Source organism: Phascolarctos cinereus, unplaced genomic scaffold, assembly GCF_003287225.1.
Source record: "Phascolarctos cinereus isolate Bilbo 61053 unplaced genomic scaffold, phaCin_HiC Scaffold_3;HRSCAF=262, whole genome shotgun sequence".
NCBI classification, from domain to species: domain Eukaryota; kingdom Metazoa; phylum Chordata; class Mammalia; order Diprotodontia; family Phascolarctidae; genus Phascolarctos; species Phascolarctos cinereus.
The window spans coordinates 151,971,049-151,996,573 of NW_027555736.1; the positions used below are offsets into that span (position 1 = coordinate 151,971,049).

Sequence of the window (25,525 nt, forward strand, 5' to 3'; positions counted from 1 at the left end):
GGTAATTGGGATGGGACTACTAAGACCTAGGGGATTTTAGGAGGCAATGGCAGGGAAGACAGTAAAGCCATAAATGAGTAAAATCTCATAAGAATGAATGGATTTGTTTTTGTTTTAATTAATTTATATTTAGTTTTCAACATTCACTTTTCTAAGATTTTGAGTTCTAATTTTTTCCTTCTCCTTCCCTTTCCCCCTCCCTAAGATGGCGTGCAATCTGATATAGGTTATACATGTACAGTCATATTAAACGTATTTCCAGATTAGTCATGTTGTAACTAATGAACAAAAGAGAAAAACCATGAGAAAGAAAAAATTAAACAAAAAAAAGAGAAAATAATATATTTCAATCCGCTTTCAGACTCCATAGTTCTTTCTCTGGATATATATAGCATTTTCCATCGTGAGTGTTTTAGAATTGTCTTAGACCATTGCATTGCTGAGAAGAGCTAAGTCTATCAAAGATGGTCACTGCACAGTGTTGCTGTTACTATGTACAATATTATCCTGGTTCTGCTCACTTCACTCAGCATTAGTTCATGTCTTTCCAGGTAGGAGTGGATTTGTTGACTCCAATCCCATTTAGTTCTGTGAGAAGTCAAGCAGTCTGAACAAAGAATTGGGTGGAGTGCTCTAAGACTGCTGGGAGAGGGAAAAGTGAGGGGGGGGGGGGAGGCAGGCTGATTAGGGCATCCTTCAGTGGTGGCAACTCTTCCCAAAGCCCAGTCATTTCATACCCCTCAAGGTAAGTGGCTCAAAATATTCTTGATACAATCTGTAGCCAAGAAGGAAAGTCCTGAGGTTATCAGGATGTCAGGAATCAAATAACTACTGAGTCTTCAGTTCTTCCTATTCAGTGGCTAATGCGGGTTCTATTTCATAGTTTTAGAGTGCCAACCCCCCCTCAATGCTTAGGAACAGCTTTGCCTATCACTAGAAATGACTCAAGGTACACTCTTTCCCCTGGTAAATATTTGCTTTCCTCAGCAAATCAACTGGAGTTCATTTTGCACATTTGTCCATATCCCGAATTCTGGAGAGTTTTCTAGGGTTCTGGGAATCTTCCTCATACTAAAATGTTACAAGAGGTTCATGTGGCGTAGTTCTTAATAGTTGCATGTTAAAATTATGAATAGTTCATTCTGCACACTGACAATGTAGTCTCAAACTTAATCTTTAAAGAAAGCTCAGGTCCACCACAGCTAATGGCAATCATAATCACTCCAAATATGAAGTTATGCAGATTCACAGACAAATAATATTTTATAAAGCTTACCCGAGATTACTGCTTGTTTTCTACTTAAAAAGGGCTTGTACCAACCCAAGCAGATAAAGAATATTGAGAATTTGAATAAAACAAATTAATAAAGGGAAAAAAATAGAGAAAAGTAAAAGGAAAAAGTTGAATTTCTCCTTTAAGAGGTAATTAGTAGTCCCAGAATATATTAGTGTCTCCTCAAGGGGATTAGTGACCTAGGGTTGACTAGCAACTGACTCCCTTATTCTCAGGTGAGAAACTGCCTGGGGTGGAGATCCTGTAGCCTCAAGGCCACATGTGGCCCTTTAGGTCCTCAAGTATGGCCCTTTGACTGAATCCTTAATAAAAGGATTTGTTCTGTAAAATGTATACTCAGTTAAAAGGCCATACCCGAGGACCTAGAAGGCCACATGTGGCCTTGAGGCTATAGGTTCCCCACACCTGAAACTGTCCTGGGTCCCTTTAACACATAAGGTAACTTATATATTTCCCCCGACTCATCCTGTCGGTGCAAAGGATCATCCAGATGGAGCTAAGCATTTTCATTCACTCTGGTTCCATGCCATCCAAATAACTCATAGTAAATGTCTTCTGGTGAAAAGGGCTAGTCTTGGACTTCAACTGTTGTTGATTGACTTCTCCAAGAATGTTGGAGTAGTTGCCAAGATCTTCCCCAGCAGGCACCAGTCAGATCTGAACAAAAGAACTCAGGACCTCTGGACTTCTCAAGTTTACGAGGTTGCCTCCAAGCCTGGACAGGTCAATCTTGAGACAGATAATTGTTCACTTAAGATCAGAAAAGAAGAAATAAATGCAAAGGAGACAGCCAAAACCAGGCTTTACTTAGGTAGGACATGTTCTTCATGTGCTATCTGTGCTTATGGCCTTATGGCTGCTAGGGTAGGGTATAGGACAAGCTGACCTTTCTCCCCTTCTCCTGGGAAGCAACATAATATAGCTCTGACATGTTCTGTAACCAGAAGAAAAGAGAGTATCCAGGGTAGGGTTACTTTTTAAAATCCATTGACCAAATCATCAGCTCTTCCTGTTCATTGGCCAAAAAGCCACCCCCTCTTCATCTCAAGGCGCCAAGTATGTATGCTTAGCACCGAGTCACACAATATAATATTGGCACATGTAGTTTATATTGCAATCAAAAATCAGAATGAAGGGGCACTTAAGTAGCACAGTGGATAAAGCAACAACCCTGAAGTCAGGAGGACCTGAGTTCAAATGTGGCCTCAGACCAAACACTTGACACTTACTAGCTGTGTGACCCTGGGCAAGTCACTTAACCCCAATTGCCTAAAAACAAACAAACAAAAAATCAGAATGAACAGTTGCTCACATTTTTTGCTAACTCTAAGTCAAATAAAACTGTTAAATGTGGATGTACTTTTCATATTCACTTGGGGCATCTGTAACAGTTTTTAAATATGTAGATCTTAGTGAAGCAGTCTAGCCAAAGGGTGACCCAGTCTCTGACCTAATACTTTGAGTGATACATTATTTCGCTGGTGGATATTGCCTCTATTGTCACATATCACAGACCCTCCATGCCTTGTTATCCTGTGTGACTCTTGTTTGTGTTTTACCATCTAGATCTAGAGCTGGAAATGACCCTTCTTAGAATCTGATTCCTTCATTTAAAACATTGGTGGAGAGAGGTTAAATGACTTGCTCAAAGCCTTCTATGTAGTAACACCGCTGGGATGCAAATTCAGGGGCCGTATTTGAATAAAGAATTTTGCATTATACCACACTATTTTCCTTAAAGAATCTATGCACTAGCATAGATGTGCTAGAGGCCTTCCACTTGGGTTTCTTGGGCCTGTTGGAAGTCTCAGGATACTAATCAGACTTTTTCTTTAGTGTCTAATTCTTACTTACTTTTTAACCCTCCTGCCTCCTTTTCTAGTTCCATTTGTTCTTGAAATCTTTTAGATTCTGTGATGCCTATCATACTTCCCTTTGTACCTGATGGTATATCATGTTTTCTCATTCTGGTGTGTTTTCTTTTCTTTTTTAAAAACTTCTTTAAACAAAAAGGGCTATTTTTTATTTTGACATCACTTTCATTTCCAAATATATTCCTCTCTCTCCTACTGTATTTTATAACAAAGATTAAAAAAAAGAGAAAAGACAAAGTTCTGCAAGCCCAACTGAATCTGCCAATATATGCAGTATTCCACAGCTATAGTCTCCCATGTTCGTGGAAGGGAGGGAGGTACATTTTTTTTCCAACTCTTCTGGAGATTATTTGGTCATTATAATTATAGATTGTTGAGGGTTTTTTCTTTCCATTTAAATGATTGTTGTAATTTTGTCTATATGTTTCCTGGTTCTGCTTACTTCATTATGCATCGGTTCATATGTTTTCCTGTGTTCTTTGAAGTTTTCATTTTCATTGTTTCTTGACTATGATGTTATTCCATTACAGTCATATACCACAAATTCCTTAACCATTCCCCATTCAATGAGCATCTTTTTTCATTTCCAGCTCTGTGCTACCATAAAAAATTACTGTTATTAATGTTCTGGTGTATATGAGACTTTTCCAACTTTAATCTCTTTGGAGTATATTCCTAGTAGTGCCAGCTTTCAATCAAAGGATATGGACATTTTGGACACTTTTTACGCATAATTCCAAGTTGCTTCCCATAATGGTTGGACTAATTCGCAGCTCCAGCGACAATCTCTGCTTATCTTTTCATAGCCTTCCCAGCATTGACTGTTTTGATCTTGGTCATCTTTGCCAGCTTGCGGTTACGAAGTGAAGCCTCATTGTTGCTTTGACTTGTCTTATTCCTAGTAATTTGCGTCATGTACTTGTTGATAGTTCGGAGTTCCTCTTCTGAGACTTGTCTGCTTGTGTCCTTTGCCTCCTTACAGCCCAGTAGATTTCCACAACAGCGCAGTTTTCATACTTAATGTGTGTTTTACAATGGTTATATTCTAGGTTAACTGTTTCTTGATGATAGGTGAGACACCTTAATCTCATCAGTGTCACATTTCCAAATCATATGTAGGGAGGCTTTTTCAAGGAAGATTTCTTGTTAGCCATAAGGAGCATCCCTTTTCTGGCTGTTGCCTGTTTCACTGTTTTCCTAATTGCTAATGTTCTTCCTTAGGTTAACTTTGTTGTGGGACTGACGGTAGTCTATCTGCTGACTACAGCTATGTGTTAATAGAAAATCCTTCTCTAAAATTTTAGGGCTACTTTTGGGCTTTTGAGTTGAAAACTTCCACTGACCTGGCTAGGAGTTTGCCACTATTCCATAAATTAAATGAGAATTTGAAAAGGCAGTGCTGCTTCTTGAAAATAGCCAAGAATGAAATAGGTGTTTTCAAATGTCTTTCCACTGAGACTAAATAGTAAATAAGGGGGAAAGATCAATCAGGGCTACAATCAAGTAAAAAAATTTAATTTAGCTTATAAATACACACACACAAATATATTTTGTATGTTTGTATGTGTTCATATTTATATATTATAAATATATAATGAAATTGCCTCATTTAAAAATAAAAAAACTTTATTAAATAAGTGCATAAGTACAACAAATACCACTGCCCCCCAACTTCCATATCCAATCAAAACAAAATAAAAGTATAGTACCCTACTGTAGTCAGTTTAGGAGAGAGATGAGGAGGAAGGATAAAGTCACAGAAAGGAGAGGTGGGGGAGAGGGAGGGCAAAAACTCAGGACAGGGAATAGTAAGACTTGCAGAAGGTAAGGAAAAGAATGCCACTCAGAAGAATGCCATGAAAGGCATAAGAGCAGAAAGGTTTTGAAGTGCTTATTCTTTGGAGGTAAACAACTCATCTCATCATCTTATTCACTTGGCTTCCAGGCTTCCAGTGAGACCTGGATTAGTTCCATGTTCTTTATTTTTGATCGTTCAGAGATTCTTAATTAAACGTAATAACTGTGATTTCTATCCCCTACTGCACCATCCAACTAGGACATTATTTTTGGGGGGCTCTAGCATTATCTTTTGTTCTTGATTGTTACACCTTGGACTAGAAATTCTTCACTCCTGGCATAGAGCTAGACAAGGTATCTAAATTGAAAGAACAGATTAGCTGGTTTTTGATGATAACCTATGCTATTTGATCCATATTGTGTTTCATAGAATTAGGCCTGTTCCTAATATTAGGAAAATTAAATATTTTTAATACTTAATCTTCAGTTTCTATGTGTTACCCTGATTTATTGGACTGCTGGATTAGAAGCTTTTAGTTTTCAAATGTACTAGATGATTAGAATAAAGGAACAAATCTGTCTTTTTTGTTACAGAACTGTTTTGAGACTTTACCAAAATAATTTCTCTCTGGGATTTAGTTTCTACTTTTTTCATCTAGAGATAGAACTAAGAGTCTTTCTTTGTGTAATAAGGTCAGGGTTTTTTTTTTTTGTTTTAAATTTTAGATATAATGCTATTCATAATCTTTGAAGTTTAAAAGTATTATTGAAGTATAAGATTTTACTTTTACTGTAAAATCACTAGGGCACAGTAATTAGATTTAAATAAAACTAGATACAAGAAAATTTTTACTTCAAGAAATATTACCATTCAGAATTATAATGCTAGGACAATTGTCATGCTATTAGACAAATGTGGGCATTCCCTTTGTAATAGCAAAAGAGGAGTATAGATTGCAGCTATTTATGGAGAACATATTTAATTGTATTATGTAACCAGTATAATGAGGTATTTTATCTTTGGGTCTTGGCCATATATTCCATTTCAGGGACCCCTCTCCTTGTCCTAGGATAAATCAGTGATGGCCCTGGATATTTAGTAGCATGCAGGGTGTTGGTGGCTTAGAACTACAATCATACAAAGAAGTCACCCTAATCTGTGGTCAGTTCTCAGCAGTGGCCATCACTTCAACCAATCTGGTAGCTTGGACCACTTCTTTCCCACTGCCTATATATAGACAAAGATAAGCAGGGTCTCTTGTTCTCCCAGGAACACAAGAACTGGAAAATATTTCCCTTGCAACGGTTATAATGGGTTTACAAAAATAAACACATAAAGCCAGTACAAAAGATGAGTTGGAGGAGGCATCCCAGATATTATAGAGGGTAAATTCAACAGAGCATATAGGCCTTAAGTTACATTTTGGCTTTTTAATCACAAAGATTTTGCTCTGCTATATCATTTGTCAATATGCTGAGAAAGCTGTTAGAACAGTATCATCACCAGTGGTTGAGGAGAGCATTCACAACACTTGGTATAATGAGTGCTTGAGAGTTGCTTAATGCTGTGACTGTGGGATGGAGAGAAGTGTGTAGATGCTTCCCTCTTGTGGAAATCTTTGGACACAGCTTTTATTGCTGAAGAATAACTGGGGAAGGGAGTCATTTATTACAGTTCTGTGGAAGGAAACTGACATATTGCAGGTGGTATTTGGGTAAAGGTAGTATATATGAAGAATGGCTTTGGTGCAGAGTGTTAGCTTATGGTAGGAATCAGTGGTTGTAGTGATGTCTGCTATTTGAGGTAAGAGGATTAAGTGTCAAGATGGAAAAAGAGAGTCTCAGAGGCATGGCAGTGTCATGTATCTCTTTCTTCATATTGTCATCAGAAAGAAGTGTACTAAGTATTTGTTCCAGGCATGGTTTGTGACTTGGTTACTACAGCATAGCCACACAATATATGCCACCTTGGAGCAAATTTTAACAGTAGTTGTAAGGCCATATTTGTTCTCTTATTGCTTGAGTAAGCTATTGTCTTACTTGTATTACAGATAACCTTACTTCTGGTTCCTGTTACTGAAGGAGAGGCAATATGCAACCTTCACTCCAGATACTTCTGCTATATTTGTGCTCAGAGAAGCATCCGGTGTTTGTTTTTCAAAGCATAGTAATATCCCATTGTGGGGCAGCTAGGTGGCGCAGTGGATAGAGTGCAGGACCTGGAGTTAGGAAGACTTATCTTCCTGAGTTTAAATTCAGCCTCAGATACTTATTAGCTGTGTGACCCTGAGCAAGTCACTTAACCCTGTTTGCCTCAGTTTCCTCATCTATAAAATGAGCTAGGGAAGGAAATGGCAAACCACTCCAGTTATCTTTGCCATGAAAACTCCAAAGGGAGTCATGGAGAGTCATATAGAACTGAAAAATGGCTGAACAAAAAAAATTCTACTCTATTCTTGTACCACAATTTGTTTAGCCATTCCCCAATTGCTGGGCATCTATTTTGTTTCTCATTCTTTGCTATCATAAAAAGTGCTGCTATAAACATTTTGGTGTATATAATGACTTTTGTTTTTTTGTCAGTCAATGACTATCTTAGGGAGTATGACTAGCAGTGGAATTATTGGCTCAAAGAGTATAGACATTTTAGCTACTTTTTTGTATAATTCCAAGTTGTTTTCCAAAATTATTATACTAATACACAGCCCCACCACCAACACACATATACCTGTATTGCTATAACCTCTCCAGCAATGACCATTCCTATTTTTGACAGAATTGTGTGTGTGTGTGTGTGTGTGTGTGTGTGTGTGTGTGTGTGTATGATATAAAAGACTTTGAACACCAAAAAGAGGACTTTGTATTTCATTCTAGAAGTAATAGTGAACCACTAGAGTTTATTGAGTAGGGGGATGACATAGTCAGATTTGAGCTTTAGGAAAATCACTTTGGTGACTAAATGGAAGATAGGAGTGGGGAGAGACTTGTGGCAGGAAGACCTACCAGCAGACTATTGGAATAGTCCAGGCCTAAGGTGATGGGAGCCTGACCCTGTTGTGGCAGTATCAGAGGAGAGAAGGGTGTATTTGTGGCAGTATCAAGGAGAGAAGGGTGTATTTGAGAGATAATGCAAAGGTAAAATCAATAGGCCTTGGTGACTGATTGGATATGGGAGGTGAGAGATAGTGATAGAGTTGAGGATCACACCCAGGTTGTGAATTTGGGGGATTGGGGGGATGATGCTGCTCTTCACAGCAATAGGGAAGTTTGAAAGAGTGGAGGATTTAGGGGGAAAGATAATGAGTTCTATTTTGGACATGTTGAGTTTAAAATGTCTAATGCACATCCAGTTTGAGATGTCTGAAAGGTAGTTGGAGATTGGAGGTCAGCAGAGAGGTTAGGGCAGGAGAGTAGATTTGAGTATAGAGATGACAAATTAAATCATGTTCCATGACAATTAAATCAGCGTCATGGGAGCTGTTGAGATGATCAAGTGAAGTAGTATAGAGGGAAAGGTGAAAAGAGCCCAGGACAAAGTCCAGAAGGGACAATCATGGTTAGTGGGTATGACCTAGATGAAGACCCAGCCATGCAACCTGAGGAGTGGTCTGATAGATAAGGGAACAAGGAGAGAGTGTCTCATAAACTTAGAGAGGATCAAGGAAACGATGATAATCAACTGTATCAAAGGCTACAGAGAGAGTGAGGAAAATAAGGATTGAGAGAAGGTAATTGAATTTGACAGTTAGGAGATTAGGGTAGCTAGATGGCTCGGTGGATAGAGTGCTGGGCCTGCAATCAGGAAGACCTAAATCCAAATCCAGCTTCAGATGTTTATTAGCTGTGTGAACTTGAGCAAATTATTTAACCTCTGTTTGCCTAGAAGGCAGCTAGGTGACTCAGTGAATAGTGCTCTGGGCCTAGAGTCAGGAAGACCTGAGTTCAGGTCAAGCCTCTGAGCAAGTTACTTAACTAACCTCTGTTTGCCTTAATCCACTGGAGAAGGAAATGGCAAAGCCAAGAAAACTCTATGGCTAGTATAGTCCACAGGATCATGAAGAGTCAGACATGACTGAAGAGCAGCAGCAAAATTAGGTCACTGTTAACTTTGGAGAGAGCAGTCTTGGTAGAATGATGAGTTTGGAAACCAGATTGGAGAGTATGAGGAGAGGAAGTGGAGGCACTTGTCATAGATGTTTAGTCACAAAGAAAAGGAGAGATATAGGGCAACAGTTATCAGGGAAGGAAAGATCAGCTAAGGGGTTTTTTTTGTTTGTTTTTGTGTTTTTGGAGGATAGAGGAAACATGAGCATGTGTGTAGGCAGTAGATAGGAAGCGATTGAAGATAAGAAATAGGGGGGAAATCTATTACGGGAGACAGGATGGAATGGAATTGCTTGTATGAGTAGATGGGTTTGCTTTAGAAAACAGAGCTACTTCTTTGTGTGAGACAGGGCTGAAGGAGGCGATAGTGTCAGAAGGCATCTAGGCGATATGAGATAAAGAAGAGAGAGCTTGTAGAGAATGGCTTCAATTTTTTCTGTAAAATATGAGTCAAAGTTCTTAGTTGAGAGGGTGGAGAAGAAGAAGGTTTGGGAAGGGATGAAAAGGTTTGGAAGAGCCTCTGAGTTGATAAGAGAGGTGTAGAAGGATTGCCTAGGATCAGTGAGGTCCCAGTATAGGTTGTGTAGCAAAATTTGTGGTGCACTCACTTACAGTGTTACATGGTTTTTTCCATCTTTGTTCAGCAGCACTTATGTAGGAGGGAAGGTGGTGGGTGATGGGAGTAGTCCAAGTCTGAGGCTTGGCAGGGCACCATTGGCAATAAGCCAGGGCTTCCAGAGGATAGTGTAGAGGTGAATTGGTTCATCAAGGGGTCAAGATGGGGAAAAGAGGAAAGAATAGTTAGTTCAGGGGAGATGGCCTAGGGGTCAAGAGATTGGAAAGTCACCCGGTGGTTGAAAAGTAGAGTTTGGTAAGGAAGGGCAGAGGGAGAAGTGAGAAGATTGTGGTCAGATAAAGGTATTTTGGAATTTGTATACAGGAAGGTGGTAGGTGTGTGGGTGATAGCAAGCTCAAGGGTATAATTAATTATCTTTGTATGTGACTTAGGTAGGATGGAGGAGTAGGACATTGGAAGTGGGTAGGTTGAAGAACTCAACGAGGAAGGAAGGGGACTATCACTGGCATATGTAGGGTATGACTAAGGTGTGAGTATGTTAATCATTGAGTGGAAGGCACCACTCCTCTTTTCAGAGGAGGCTGGAAGGCAGAGGATACCATGAAATGGAAGGTACACATCATATGGAGAAATTTCACTTCTCCTTCCTCTAGAGGCTGAAGATTAGGCAGGAGACCTCACAGCAAGGAATAGAAGTTCCACTCCCCGAAGACTTCCCTTTTTTCTCAGGGGGATAGGCATAGTAGAAGGGAGGTTGGAGGGAAGGTAGCTCCTCTTTGTACCTGGAGGCTTTCATTACAGGAACCTGAAGATTGAGCTGGCAGAAGCAGCAGGATATGGATGTTACATTGTGCTGATGTAGATGGATGGAAGTTGGGCCTCATTCTGGTTAGTATCTCCTTCCCACAAGGGACATGTGCCACAGTAGATGGTCAGATGGAAAGTTATGCCTTACCCTCCTTTTCACTGGAGGCTGGAGATCAAGAGACATTGCTGTAGGGAATAATAGGTTGTAAAAGCCCTCCTGTTTTTCTCTCTTCACTAGTGGTTTGTCCATTAGATGGTGATGAATTATTTGGTCATGACAACCTATTATTTATGTCATAATTGGGTAAATCCTCTATGGAGGATTTATGAGAGCACAGGGACGAGAATTGCACAGAATGAAAAAGTGTGGTTGGATTGTAATCTGCACGAGTAGAGAATACCCACATGATGAGATCACGGATCCACTGAAGTATTGACATCCTTGCTAATAGAATAAAGTACTAAGTTATATATAGTAGGTAAAAAGCAGTTATCTTCTAGAGAGGAAGGGAGCCAGCTCTTCCACTGAGCCTAATGGGAAGAAATATAAAGTCACTATGGAGACGGAGCTATATGTAATATCCTCACTTCTCCCCCACTCCTGAACCCCAGAACTTCAGAGTCAGGTGAGGAGAGGACAGGTTCAGTTATTGATGGGAAGGGTCAGAGGACATATGACTTATGTTTTGGACCCAGAAACTTGAACTGAGGGGCTTATTGTCAGGAAGGGAGGGGTGGGAGGGGCAGAGGAGGCAAAAATAGTAGGGTAAGGAGAGTTTCTCTGTAATCTGACCTGGCCTTGTCTATACCTCTGCGCCATGAGAGTGAGCTAGATATGACAAGAAGTCGGAGTTCTTTTCCAGCAGTAGAATAGTTGAGACCAAGAAAAGTATTTTCTGTGAGATATTCCATGTACCCCCAGTGCTCCCGGGCCCCAGTGTCCCCTTTTCCTACTGAGGAGGAGCTGAGAGGTCCTGAGTTCCTGAGTCTTCTTTTAAAGACTGACCCTACTGGATGCGTGAGTTGAACCTCAGTTATGAACTGTGTTCTATTGTTTATCCTTCTTTGCTCACTGCCATAGAGGAGTAGTCATGGGGTTTATCAAACTGATTATGCTGGGATCAGATATGATCTGGGGCTTCCTTAGTTTGAGAGAACCAGAATGAGGGTGGGGAATAGCCAAGCAATAGATATCTTATTCTATTTTTTTGTTGCATTTAATGATTTCTATGCCAAGAACTAAGTCTTATACACAGCAAAGCATGTTTTGTCTGTGTCTGAGGGGAAGTAGTTTCATTCTGCCCAGAAACATATGAGTGAAACATATTAAGTTCTGAGAAGAGGGAAATTTTGTCAGAGGGAGGCCCCATAGCTGATTGTGATTCTATAAATCCGTAATATTCTATTTCCCCTAGATAGAAAGATTAGAAGCTTGGCCACTTGGAGGCAGAGCTGGGTGACAGAAGATTATTCACTCTTTGACAACCGTAGATAGCTTGGCATTGGTATCTCCCTTCCTATCCTCCTCTCTCCCCCCACTTCTTGCTAGGGAGAGCATGGGACTCCTTGAGTCAGATCTCTTATTTGTTGAATATATCAAGTTAGTGGCTGCCAGCACCATCTTGTTAAATATGTACTGTGGTTAACATCAGGTGGGATTAGGAAGCTTAGCCTTGATCTTTTCCAGTCAAGTAAGAGATAGGGATCTATTGTGATTGAGAATATTGAGGGAAGTGAAATTAGAGGTCAAAGACAGAAGAGACCTGGGATTGCTTGCTCTGAGGTGGGGAGCCTAGGAGTGAAGAAATGAAATCAAGAACTACTCAACAACATTTGAGAAAAGTTGAAGTTTGCTAGCATAAATTTATAACGAGTGAAGTCCGCACAGTTCTACATCTTCTAGAAAAGACTTTCTTGGTCTTAAGAAACTATAATGTTTAAGACATCAGATCTAAATTACTCTGCTGACTTTTAAGACTGCCCATAATCTTGTGTCTCTGTACCAATTCAACCTAATTTCTTCTTATTCACTGTTAAGCACCTGCTTGTTCAAGTCAGTCTTCTTTCAGTTCTAACCTTCCCCCCCTACCAAAGTTTGGCTGTAGCTCATGCCTACCTTTATGTCTATGCTCTTTTCATTTTTTTCAATTTGGAGTGTCAATCTCCTCTATTCTGTAACTGTTCATATCTTACACAGGCATAAAGGCCAAGCTTAAGTTTTATTGCCTTTGTCAAGTTTTTCCTGATGACTTTCTTTAAAGCCTATACCACTGGCTTAGAAGATACAAGTTCAAATTCAGTCTTAGATATTTACCAAGTTTGTGACCATGAACAAGTCACTTAATCTCTGTCTGCTTCAGTTTCTTCAACTGCAAAATGGGAATAGGAATAACACCTACCTCCCAGGGTTATTGTGAATATTGAAGTGAATATTTGCAAAGTTTATAGCATAATGCCTGGCACGTAGTGTTTAGAAATTTAAAAAAAAAGATTACATCTATTTATTTTGATCAGTTCCTTGAAAAAAATATTTATTTTAAACATTCCTTTTTTTTAAATTTTGAATTCCAAATTATCTCTGTCCCTCCAGCTCCTCTCCCACACATTGAGAAGGCAAAGCAATATGATATCAGTTATACTTGTGAAATAATGTCCCCCAAAAAGTTCCATATTAGCCATGTGGCTGGCAAAAATACAAAACAAAACAAGAAAAATGAAGAGTTTATCAGCTCTCTCCCTGGAGGTAGATAGCAATTATCTTCCAATGAGGCCTTTGGAATTGTCTCAATCAGAGTAGCTAAGTCTTTCATAGTTGATCATTGTTACAGTGTTGCTGTTACTATGTAGGATGATCTCCTGGTTCTGCTCATTTCACTCTGCATCAATTCCTATGTCTTCCCAGGTTTTTCTAAATCATCCCCCTCGAAATTCTGTAACGTAATAGTATTCCATCACAACCATATACCACAACTTGTTTAGCTATTCCCCATTTGATGGGCATCCCCTCAAATTCCAGTTTTTTGCTATTACAAAAAGAACTGCTGTAAATGTTTTTGTATGTATAGGTCCTTTTTTTTAAAATCTCTTTGGAATACAGATCTAGTAGTGGTATTTCTGGGTCAAATGGTATACATAGTTTTATAGCTCTTTGGGTATAATTCCAAATTGTTCTCCAGAATGGTTGGACCAGGTCACAATTATGTTTACAAGGCATTAGTGTTCTGACTTTTCCACATCCCCGTCAGCATCTGTCATTTTCCTTTATTGTCATGTTAGTCAATCTGATAGATGTGAGGTGGTACCTCAAAGTTGTTTTAATTTGCGTTTCTCTAACCAGTAGTGATTTAGAGCATTTTTTCATATGACTATAGATAACTTTGATTTCTTCTGAAAAATGCCTGTTTATATTTTGACCATTCATCAGTTGGGAAATGGCTCTTATTTTTATAAATTTGACTCAGTTCCCTATATATTTGAGAAATAAAGTCTTTATCTGAGAAACTTGCCATAAAATGTGTTTTCCCAGTTTCTTGCTTTCCTTCTACTTTTGGCTGCATTGGTCTTGTTTGGGCAAAACCTTTTTAATTTCATGATATTGAAATTATCCATTTTATTTCCCATGACTATGTCTATCTCTTGGCTCATCCATAAATTCTTTCCTTATCCATAGATCTAACAAACAAACATTTCCATGCTTCCCAATTTGCTTCTTTATGTCTAAATCATTTACCCATTTTGACTTTGTCTTGGTGTATGGTGTAGTGGTAGATCTATGCCAAATTTCTGCCAAACTGCTTTCCAGTTTTCCCAGCAATTTTTGTCACATGGTGATTTCTTGTCCCGAAATCATGAATTTTGGGTTTATTAAGCTAAATTATTATGGTCATTTACTACTGTGTATTGTGTACTTAATCCATTCCAGTGATCTACCACTCTATTTCTTAGCCAGTAGCAGATTGTTTTGATGATTACTGCTTTGTAATATAGTTTTAAATTTGGTACTGCTAGGCTACTTTCTCTCATATTTTTTTCATTGATATTGATATTGTTAACCTTTTGTTCTTCCAGATGAGTTTTACTATTTTTTTCTAGCTCTGTAAAGTAATTCTTTGGCAGTGTGATTGGCATGGCAATGAATAAGTAAAAAAAGCTTAGGTAGAATTGTCAATTATTATGTTGACTCATTCTGCCTATGAACAATTAATATTTCTCTAATATTTAAGATCTGTATTTATGTGAAAGGTGTTCTGTAACTGCGTTCATGTAGTTCCTGGATTTGTTGGCAAATAGACTCCCAAGTATTTTATATTGCTGCAGTTATTTTAAATGAAATTTCTTTTTGTACCTCTTCCTGCTATATCTTATTGATAATATATAGAAATGCTGATGATTTATGTGGGTTTATTTTATATCCTGAACCTTTGTTAATTGTTTCAACTAGTTTGTTGGTTCTCTTGGGCTCTCTAAGTATGCCATTATATATCATCTGCAGAGTGATAGTTTTTTTTTCCTGTTGCCTATTATTATTCCATCAGTTTATTTTTTCTTGTCTTTTTATTATAGCTAGCATTTCTAGTATAATATTGAATAATACTGGTCATAATGAGCATCCTAGCCTCACCTCTGGATCTTAGTGGAAAGGCTTTGAGTTTATCCTCATTACAGATAATTCTTGCTGATGGTTTTAGATAGATTCTGTTTATCATTTTAAGATAAACTCCATTTATTCCTTTGCTTTCTAGTGTCTTTAATAGGAATGAGTGTTATATTTTGTCGAAAGCTTTTTCTGCATATATTGATATAATCATATAACTTTTGTTTATGTTATTGATATGGTCGATTATGCTGATAGTTTTCCTAATATTGGACCAGCCCCAAATTCCTGATATAACTCCCACCTGATCATAGTTTATGCCCTTTGTAATATATCGCCATAATCTCCTTGTTAGTATTTTAAGTTTTTGCATCAATATTCATTACATAGCTTGGTGTATAGTTTTCTTTCTCTGTTTTTGCTCTCTCTGCTTTATATATTAAAACCATATTTGTGTCAAAGAAGGAATTTGGTAAGACTCATTCTTTATCTATTTCTTTCAGATCATTTTATTCATTATTGAAATTATAATTGTTCTGTAAATGTTTGGTCAAATTTACCTGTAAATCCATCTGGTCCTGGAAGTATTTTCTTATGGTGTTCATTTATGGCTTGTTCAATTTCTTCTTTTAAGAAAGGGTATTTAAATATTCTATTTCATCTTCTGTTAACCTAGGCAGTTTATGTCTTTGTAAATATTCATCCATTTCACTTAGATTTTCAGTTTTATTGGCATATAATAGGCAAAATAGCTCCTAATAATTGCTTTAATTTCATATTCATTGATGATGCATTCACTTTTTTCATTTTTGATATTGGTAATATGGTTTTTGTTCATTTATTAATCAAATTAACTAAGGGTTTAATCTATATTATTGTTTTCTTCCATACAACTAGTTACTCGTTTTATTTATTAGTTCAATTTCTTTTTTTTTTTTACTTTCAATTTTATTAATCACTCCTTTGATTTTCAGGATCTCTATTTTGGTGTTTAATTGGAGATTTAAAATTTGTTCTTTTTCTAGTTTCTTTTTTTAAATTGCATGCCAAAATCATTGATTTGCTCTTTCTCTTTTTTATTGATGTATGAGTGTTTAAAGATATAAATTTTTTCCCTAAGTACTCCTTTGGCTACATCTCACAAATTTTGGTATGGTCTCATTGTCATTTTCATTTTTAAAAATTCTTTTTACTTATTTATTTATTTTTTGCTTTTAGGCAATTGGGGTTAAGTGACTTGCCCAGGGTCACACAGCTAGTAAGTGTCAAGTGTTTGGTCTGAGGCTGGATTTGAACTCAGGTCTCCTGACTTCAGGACCGGTGCTGTATCCACTGCGCCACCTAGCTGCACCCATTGTCATTTTCTTAAATGAAATTATTGATTGTTTCTATACTTTGTTTTTTGACCCACTCATTCTATAGGATTAGATTATTTAGTTTCTAATTAATTTTTAATCTGTGTTTCCAAGGTCTTTTACTGAATGTAATTTTTATGACATTCTGGTACTTTTAATATTTTTGCTTTTCTGCAATTTTTTGTAAGGTGTTTATGCCCTTAATACATGGTCAATTTTTGTGAAGGTACCATTGAGAAAAATGTATATTCCTTTCTATTCCCATTCCTTTTTTTCCAAAGGGCTGTCATATTTAACTTTTCTAAAATTCTATTCATCTCCTTATTTGTTTTATGGTTAGATTTATCTAGGTCTGAGAGAGTAAAGTTGTGGTCCCCCACTAGTGTAGTTTTACTATTTCCTCTTATAACTCATTTAACTTTTTGTTTAAAAATTTGGATGCTATGCTGTTTGATACATGTTGTTTTTTGTTCATTTGTTTCAGTCGTGTCCAATTCTTTGTGACCCCTTTTGGCAAATGGCAAAGACAGTGGAGTGATTTGCCATTTTTTTCTCTAGTTTATTTTACAGTTGAGGAAACTGAGGCAAATAGGGTTAAGTGACTTGTCCAGAGTCATATGGCTAGTAAGTGTCTGAGGCAAGATTTGAATTCAGGTCTTCTTGACTCCATGTTCAGCACTCTATCCACTCTGTCACCGAGCTGCCCATTTGGTGTATATGTGTTTAGTACTGATATTACTTCATTATCAGTGTTAGCTTTTAGCAAATGTAATTTCCCTGCTTATCTCTTTTAATGAGATCTCTCTTTGCTTTTGCTCTTTCTGAGATTATGATTTCTACTCCTGCCTTTTTTACCTCAGCTGAAATGCAATGCATTCTGCTCCAGCCCCTTGTTTTAACTCTGTGTATATCTTTCTGTTTCAGATATATTTCTTATAAACAACATATTTTTGGATTCTGGTTTCAGATCCATTCTGCTGTTCACATATGTTTTATGGGTGAATTCGTCACATTTGTATTCACAGTTATAATTACTGTGTATTTCTCTCCATCCTGTTTACTTCTGTTTATCTTTCTTTCTCTTTTTCACCCTGTATCTCCTCAAAAATCTGTTTTGCTTCTGACTACTACCTGCTTTAATCCACCCTCCCTTTTACCAGCCCATCTCTCCTTTCTCTCATCCTTTTGCCTACTTACTTCCCTGTTGGGTAAATTAGATTTCTGTACCAATTGACTGAGTGTATGTATGTATTTGTGTGTATTCACACATACAGAAATGTCTGTATATGTATGTTTATATAGACATATACATGTATGTATGTTTAGGGCAGGTAGGTGGCTCAGTGGATAGAGTACTGGGCCTGAAGTCAGGAAGACTCATCTTCTTGAGTTCAAATTTGGCCTCAGACATTTACTAGCTTGTGTGACCCTGGTCAAGTCACTTAATCCTATTTGCCTCAGTTCCTCATCTGTAAAATGAGTTGGAGAAGGAAATGGCAAGCGCCAAGAAAACCCCAAATGAGATCCCAAAAAGTCTGACAAGACCAAAAAGTGACTAAATAACAAATACACAGTCTCTCTCTCTCTCTCTCTCTCTCTCTCTCTCTCTCTCTCTCTCTCTCTCTCTCTCTCTCTCTCTTCCTTCTTTGAACCAGTTTAAATGGGAGTGAGATTCAAGTATTGCCCACCACCTCTCTTCCTATTTTTCCCTCCACTGAAAAACTTTTCCTTGTATGCCTCTTTTATGTGAGATAATTCTCCCTGTTCTTACTCTCCCTTCCCCCTTCTCCCACAGCATCCCCTTTTCTCATTCCTTCATATTTTTTGAGATCATCCCAGCAAAATCAACCCATACCTATGTTCTCTGTATATATAGACTCTAACTACACTAATAATGGTAAAGTTTCTTAGAACTTACATGTATCATCTTCCCATATAATAATGTAAATAATTTAACCTTATTAAATCCCTTATGATTTTTCTTTCATCTTGTGTTTGAATGTCAGATTTTCTATCCATCTCTGGTCTTTTCATCAGGAATGCTTGAAAGTCCTCAGTTTCATTAAATGTCCATTTTTTTCTCCCTGAAAAATTTTCCTCAGTTTTTCTGAGTGTGTTATTCTTAGTTTTAATCCTAGCTCCTTTAACTTCTAGAATATCATATTCTAATCCTTTAACATTGCTGCTGGTGAATCTTGTTTGATTCTGACTATGGTTCCATGATATTTGAATTGTTTGTTTCTGGCTGCTTACGATGCTTTTCTTTAATCTGGTAGCTCTGGAATTTGGATATAATATTCCTGAGAGTTTTCATTTAATTTCTATTTTACCTTCTGTTTTTCTTTTTGATTTCTTGAAATATGATATCTAGGATCTTTAAAAAATATTGTTTTTAGGTAGTCCAATAATTCTTAAAGTGTCTCTCCTTGATCTCTTTTCCAGGTCAGTTGTTATTCCAATGAGATATTTAACATTTTCTTCTATTGATTTTGTTTTGTTGTTTCTTGATGTCTCATGAAGTCATTAATTTTCACTTGTCCAGTTCTGATTTTTAAGGAATTATTTTCTTCAATGAGCTATTGTACCTCTTTTTCCATTTGACCAATTCTGCTTTTTAAGGAGTTCTTTTCTTCAATGAGTTTTTGCACATTTTTTTTTACCCTTTGGCTAATTCTGCTTTTTTTCTTTTAATTAATTTATTTTGATTTATCAACAATCACTTCAATATGCTTTTGAGTTTAAAATTTTTCTCCCCCTCCCTCCCCACCGCCCTCCCCAAGATGGTGCACAATCTGATATAGGCTATGCACATACATTCCTATTAAACATTTTCAGATTAGTGATGTTGTAAGGAAGAATTAGAACCAATAGGAGGAATGACCAGAAAGAGGAAACAAAACTCGACAGAAGAAAAAAAAATAGGAAAGAGTATGTTTCGATCTTCGTTCAAGCTCCACAGTTCTTTCTTTGGATGTGGATGGAATTTTCCATCACGAGGCCTTTGGAGATGTCTTACATCCTTGTATTGATGGGAAGGCTTAAGTTTATCAGTATTAGTTATCACACAACGTGGCTGTTGTTGTGTACAATGTTCTCCTGGTTCTGCTCACTTCACTCAGCATCAGACCATACAGGTCTTTCCAGGCTTTTCTGAAGTCTACCTGTTCATCATTTCCTATAGCACAATAGCATTTCATTACATTCATGTACCACAACTTACTCAGCCATTCTCCAATTGATGGGCATCCTCTCACTTTCCAGTTCTTTGCCACCACAAAAAGAGCTGCTATAAGTATTTTCGTACATGTGGGTCCTCTTCCCATTTGTATAATCTCTTTGGGATATGGCCCTAGAAGTGCTATTGCTGGGTCAAAGGGTATGCACATTTTTATAGTCCTTTGGGCATAGTTCAAATTGCTTTCCAAAATGGTTGGATCATTTCACAACTCCACCAACAATGTATTAGTGTTCCAATTTTCCCACATCTTCTCCAACATTTATCATTTTGTTTTGTCATCTTGGTCAATCTGATAGGTGTGATGTGGTGCCTCAGAGTTGTTTTGATTTGCATTTCTTTAATCAGTAGTAGTTTAGAGCATTTTTTCATATGACTATAGATGGCTTTAATTTCTTCATCCTAGAACTGCTAGTTCATATCCTTTGACCATTTATCAATTGGGGAATGGCTTGTATTCTTATAAATTTGTTAATTCTCTATATATTTTAGAAATGAGGCCTTTATCAGAGAGACTGGTTGTAAAAATTCTTTCCCAATTTTCTACTTTCCTTCTAATCTTGGTTGCATTGGCTTTGTTTGTGCAAAAACGTATCAGTTTAATGTAATCAGAGTTATCCATTTTGTTTTTCATAATGTTCTCTATCTCCTGTTTGGTCATGAATTCTTCTGTTCTCCAAATCTGATAGTAAACTATTCCTTGTTCCCAGTTTCTTATGTATCAGCCTTTATATCTAAGTCATGAACCCATTTTGACTTTATTTTGGTATATGGTATGAGATTTGGGTCTATGCCTAGTTTCTGCCATACTCTTTTCCAGTTTTCCCAGCAGTTTTTCAAGACCCAGAAGCTGGGGTCTTTGGATTTATCAAATAATAGATTACTATAGTCATTGACTACTGTATCTTGCATGCTTTACCTATTCCACACTCTTTTTCTTAGCCAGTACCAAGCAGTTTTGATGATTGCTCTTATAATACAATTTAAGATCTGGAATGCTAGGCCACTTCCCCTGCATTTCTTTTCATTAGTTCCTTTGATATTCTGGACCTTTTGTTTTCCAAATGAATCTTGTTATTATTTTTTCTAACTCTATAAAATAATTTTTTGGTAGTTTGATTGGTATGGCACTGAATAAGTAAATTAGCTTAGGTAGATTGTCATTATATATTAGCTCGGCCTACCCATGAGCAACTGATGTTTTTCCAATTATTTAGATCTGATTTTATTTGTGTGAAAAGTGTTTTGTAATTGTGTCCATAGAGTTCCTGGGTTTATTTCGGGAGGTAGACTCCTAAATATTTTATAATGTCTACAGTAAGTTTAAATGGATTTCTCTTTCTATGTCTTGCTGTCGAGCTTTGTTGGTAATATATAGAAATGCCAGTGATTTTTGTGAATTTATTTTATAGCCTGCAACTTTGTTAAAGTTGTTTATTATTTCAAGTAGTTTTTTACTTGATTCTTCAGGATTCTCTAAGTATATCATCATGTCATCTGCAAAGAGTGATAGCTTTGTTTCTTTGCCTATTCCAGTACCTTCAGTTTCTTTTTCTTATTGCTAAAGCTGATGTTTCCAGTACGATATTGAACAAGCATGGTGATAGTGGATATCCTTGTCTCACCCCCGATCTTATTGGAAATGCTTCTAGCTGTCCCCATTACATATGCTTGCTGAAGGTTTTAGATAGATTCTATTTATTATTTTAAGGAAGACTCCATTCATACCTATGTTCACTAGTTTTTAACAGGAATGGGTGTTGTATTTTGTCGAAAGCTTTTTCTGCATCTATTGAGATGATCATGTGGTTTCTGTTAGTTTTGGTGTTGATATGCTCATAGTTTTCCTAATATTGAACCAGCCCTGCATTCCTAGTATAAATCCTACCTGGTCATAGTGTATTATTCTTGTGATAAGTTGCTGTAATCTGTTTGCTAATATTTTTTAAAATTTTTGCATCTATATTCATTAGAGAAATTGGTCTATAATTTTCTTTCTCTGTTTTGACTCTTCCTGGTTTAGGTATCAGTACCATATTTGTATCATAAAGAGAATTTGGTAATTTTCCCAGATAGTTTATATAGTATTGAAATTAATCGTTCTTTAAATGTTTGATAGAATTTGCATGTAAATCCATCTGGCCCTGGAGATTTTTCCTAGGGAGTTCATCAATGGCTTGTTCAATTTCTTTTTCTGAGATGGGGTTATTTAAGTATTTTACTTCCTCTTCTGTTAATCTGGGCCATTTATATTTTTGTAAATGTGTATCCATTTCACTAAGATTGTCAAATTTGTTGGCATAGTTGGGCAAAATAATTCCTAATTATTGTTTTAATTTCCTCTTCCTTGGTGGTAGCTTCACCCTTTTCATTCTTGATACTGTAATTTGGTTTTCTTCTTTCTTTTTTTAAATTAAATTAACCAAAGGTTATCTATTTATTGTTTTTTCATAAAACCAGCTCTTAGTTTTTTATTAGTTCAATAGTTTTCTTAATTTCAATTTTATTAATTTTTCCTTTGGTTTTCAATATTTCTAATTTGGTGTTTAGTTGAGGATTTTTAATTTGTTCTTTTTCTAGTTTTTTTTTGTATGCCTAATTCATTGATCCTTTCTTTTTCTATTTTATTTATGTGAGCATTTAGAGATACAGAACTTCCCCTAAGAACTGCTTTTGCCGCATCCCATAAGTTTTGGTATGTTGTCTCATTGTTGTCATTCTCTTGAATGAATTTATTGATTATTTCTATGATTTGTTGTTTGACCCAGTCATTGTTTAGGATTAGATTATTTAGTTTCCAATTATTTTTTACTCTATCTTTCCATAGCCCTTTATTACATATAATTTTTATTGCGTCATGATCTGAAAAGGATGCATTTAATATTTCTGCCTTCCTGCATTGGATTGTGAGGTTTTTATGCCCTAGTACATGGTCAGTTTTTGTGTATGTGCCATGTACTGACAAGAAAAAAGTATATTCTTTTTATCCCCAATTAATTTCTCCAGAGGTCTATCATACCTAACTTTTCTAATATTCTATTCACCTCCTTATCTTCTTTCTTTTTTATTTTGTACTTAGATTTATCTAGTTCGGAGAAGGGAAGGTTGAGGTCCTCCACTAGTATAGTTTTGCTGTCTATTTCTTCCTGTAACTCCCTGAACTTCTTTGTATGCTATACCATTTGGTGCATGTATGTTTAGTAATGATATTACTTCATTGTCTGTGGTGCCTTTTAGCAGGATGTAGTTTCCTTCCTTATCTCTTTTGATAAGATCTATTTTTGCTTTTGCTTTGTCTGAGATCAAGATTACTAACTCTGCTTTTTAAACTTTAGCTGAAGCATAATACATTCTGCTCTAGCCTTTTACCTTTACTCTGTGTGTCACTCTTTTTCTAATGTGTTTCCTGTAAACAACATATTGTAGGATTATGGTTTTTAATCCATTCTGCTATCTGCTTCTATTTAATGGGAAGGTTCATCCCATTCACATTCACAGTTATGATGACTATCTTTGTCTTTCTCTCCATCCTTCCCCGCCCTCCCCCGTTTATGCTTTTCTTTCTCCTTTTCCTTCCTCACTAGTGTTTTGCTTTTGACCACCGCCTCCCTCAGTCCCTCCTCCTTTCTATTAGCCCCTTCCCTTTTCTACTCTTACTGCTTCTTTCCTTCTTCTATCCCCCTCCCTTTTCTTTCCCCTTCCCCTCTTCCCCCCCCCAACTACTGCCTATAGGGCAAGTTAGATTTCTATACTTAAGTGATTATGTTATTCCCTTCTTCAGCCAAATCTGAGGAGAGTGAGGTTCGAACAATGCTCATCTCCCTCCCTTCTTTCCCTCTGCTGTAATAAGTTTTTGGGTCTTTTCTTGTAATGTAAGTTACCCTTGTCTGCCTCCTTCTTTCTCAGTACACTTTCTTAGATCTGGTTAATCTACTTACCTGGACCCATTTAACCCACTTGATTAGATTATTTTTTATCATTACATCAAAGTCAACTTATATCCACCCCCTTTGTATATACTCCTTTAACATGGTGTAATAGCAATACAGTTGTCAAGATTTACAAGTGTCATCTTCCCTTGTAGGAATATAAACTGCTTTTTTTTTTTAGGTGTTATTTTCTTCAGGTTTTTTTTTTGTTCCTCTTTTACCAAGCTTTTAATTCTCTTTTCATAATTTTCTTATACCATTCATATTTCTTTTCCCAACTTTTCCTCTACCACTCTTATGTATTTCTTTAACTCTTCCAGTAATTGTTGGGCTTGTGTCCAGTTTGCATTTTTCTTTGAGGCTTTGCTTATAGCTATTTTCACTTCATTGCCTTCTGAGCTTGTGTATTGATTTTATTTGTCACCACAGTTGATTTTTATGGTCAGATTCTTTCTTTGTTGTTTGTTCATCTTTCCAGCCAATTTCTTTACTTTGAATTTTATGTTAGAGCTAGGATCTCCTCACTGGATTGGGCGTCTGGAGTGAGGTACTGTCCCAAGCTACAGGCTTTTTCATGTTGCTGCTTTTAGAGCATTTTCTGGGGGTCTATATGTTTTTAGTGCTTCCAAGGTGGTTTTATCCTTGGAGAGGTATCACTCCTCTCCTGGTCTGCACTCTGTTGTTTGCCCAGGAAGGCCCTTGCTCCCCTGCAGTTTTAAGTACTAGCACTGCTTTCTGCAATTGAACTGTGACTAGAGCCCCTGCTGCCCTATGGCCACAGGTGCTAATGCTTCTCTCTGCCCTCGAACTGTGACTAGGGTCCCTGTTCCCTTGTGACTCACCACAAGTGCCCCCTCCAACCTGGAACTGGGACCCAGAATTGTAAATGGGCAATGGAGTTGCCCATTTCTTTTTTTTTTGGTTAGGCAATGGGAGTTGCCTGTTTTTTTTTTTTGCCTAGTATCAGTTCAGGGACTCCTGTAATCTCTTTCTGGTCAATTGTCCAATGTCTTTACTGTCTGTGGTCTGAGAGCTTCCAGAGCTGGTACTACTAATGTTGCAGCCACCTTCAAGGCCCACTTGCTGCTGCATAGGCTCCAGGCTAGCCCCCACCCTCTGTCACAAATCTTTTCCTACCAATGTCCTCAGTTCTTTTGAGATGAAAAAATGTTTCACTCTGAACTTTTCTTCACTGTGCTGCTTCAAAATTGAATTTGTTGCATTATTTTAAAGTTGTTTGGAGGGAAACGTTGAGGGAATTCCAATGGGTAGTTACGTCTACTCTGTCATCTTGGATCCACCATCCTCTGTTCAAAAAATTTTTTATTTAATTAATTTATTTTTAGTTTTCAACGTTCACTTCCACAAGATTTTGATTTCCAGATTTTCTCCCCATCTTGCCCCCTCCCCATCCCAAGATAGCATGCGTTCTGAATACCCCTTCCCCTGATCTGCCCTCCTTTCTATCACTGCCCCTCTTCTCTAATTCCCTTCCCCTTCTATTTTCCTGTAGGGCAGGATAGATTTCTATACCCCATTTCCTGTATTTTCTTATTTCCCAATAGCATGTGAAAACTTTTTTTTTAAACATATGCTTTTAAACTTTGTGTTCCAAATTCTCTCCCTCCCTCCTACCACCCTCATTGAGAAGGCGAGCAACTCAATATAGGTTATATATGTGTAGACATGCAAAACACTTCCATAATAGCCATGTTGTGAAAAACTATCTATATTTCCCTTCATCCTATCCCACCCTCTTGTTTATTCTGTTCTCTCCTTTGACCCTTCAGAAGTTTTTGCTTCTGATTAACCCCTCCCCAATCTGCCCTTCCTTCGATCATCCCCCCTCTCTTATCACCTTCCCCCCTGTTTTCCTGTAGGGTAAGGTAGATTTCCATACCCAATTGAGTGTTTAAGTTATTCCATCCTCAAGCCAGATCTGATGAGAGTAAGATTCAT

At 37.2% G+C, this 25,525-nt stretch overlaps 1 protein-coding gene across 9 annotated transcripts in view; it reads left to right on the top strand.

The window, feature by feature from the left end:
• The window catches only part of LRRC49 (leucine rich repeat containing 49), a 190,740-nt gene that overhangs the window by 82,286 nt on the left and 82,929 nt on the right, over positions 1-25,525 (top strand). Inside the window, exon 1 of one of the 9 annotated variants that reach the window (XM_078151236.1) lies at positions 10,819-11,079. The exons of the other annotated variants lie outside the window; for them this stretch is intronic. The gene's annotated coding sequence lies outside the window, so the exon portion shown is untranslated. Of the gene's footprint in view, positions 1-10,818; positions 11,080-25,525 lie in introns of those variants that run through there. 9 annotated transcript variants of the gene reach the window in all.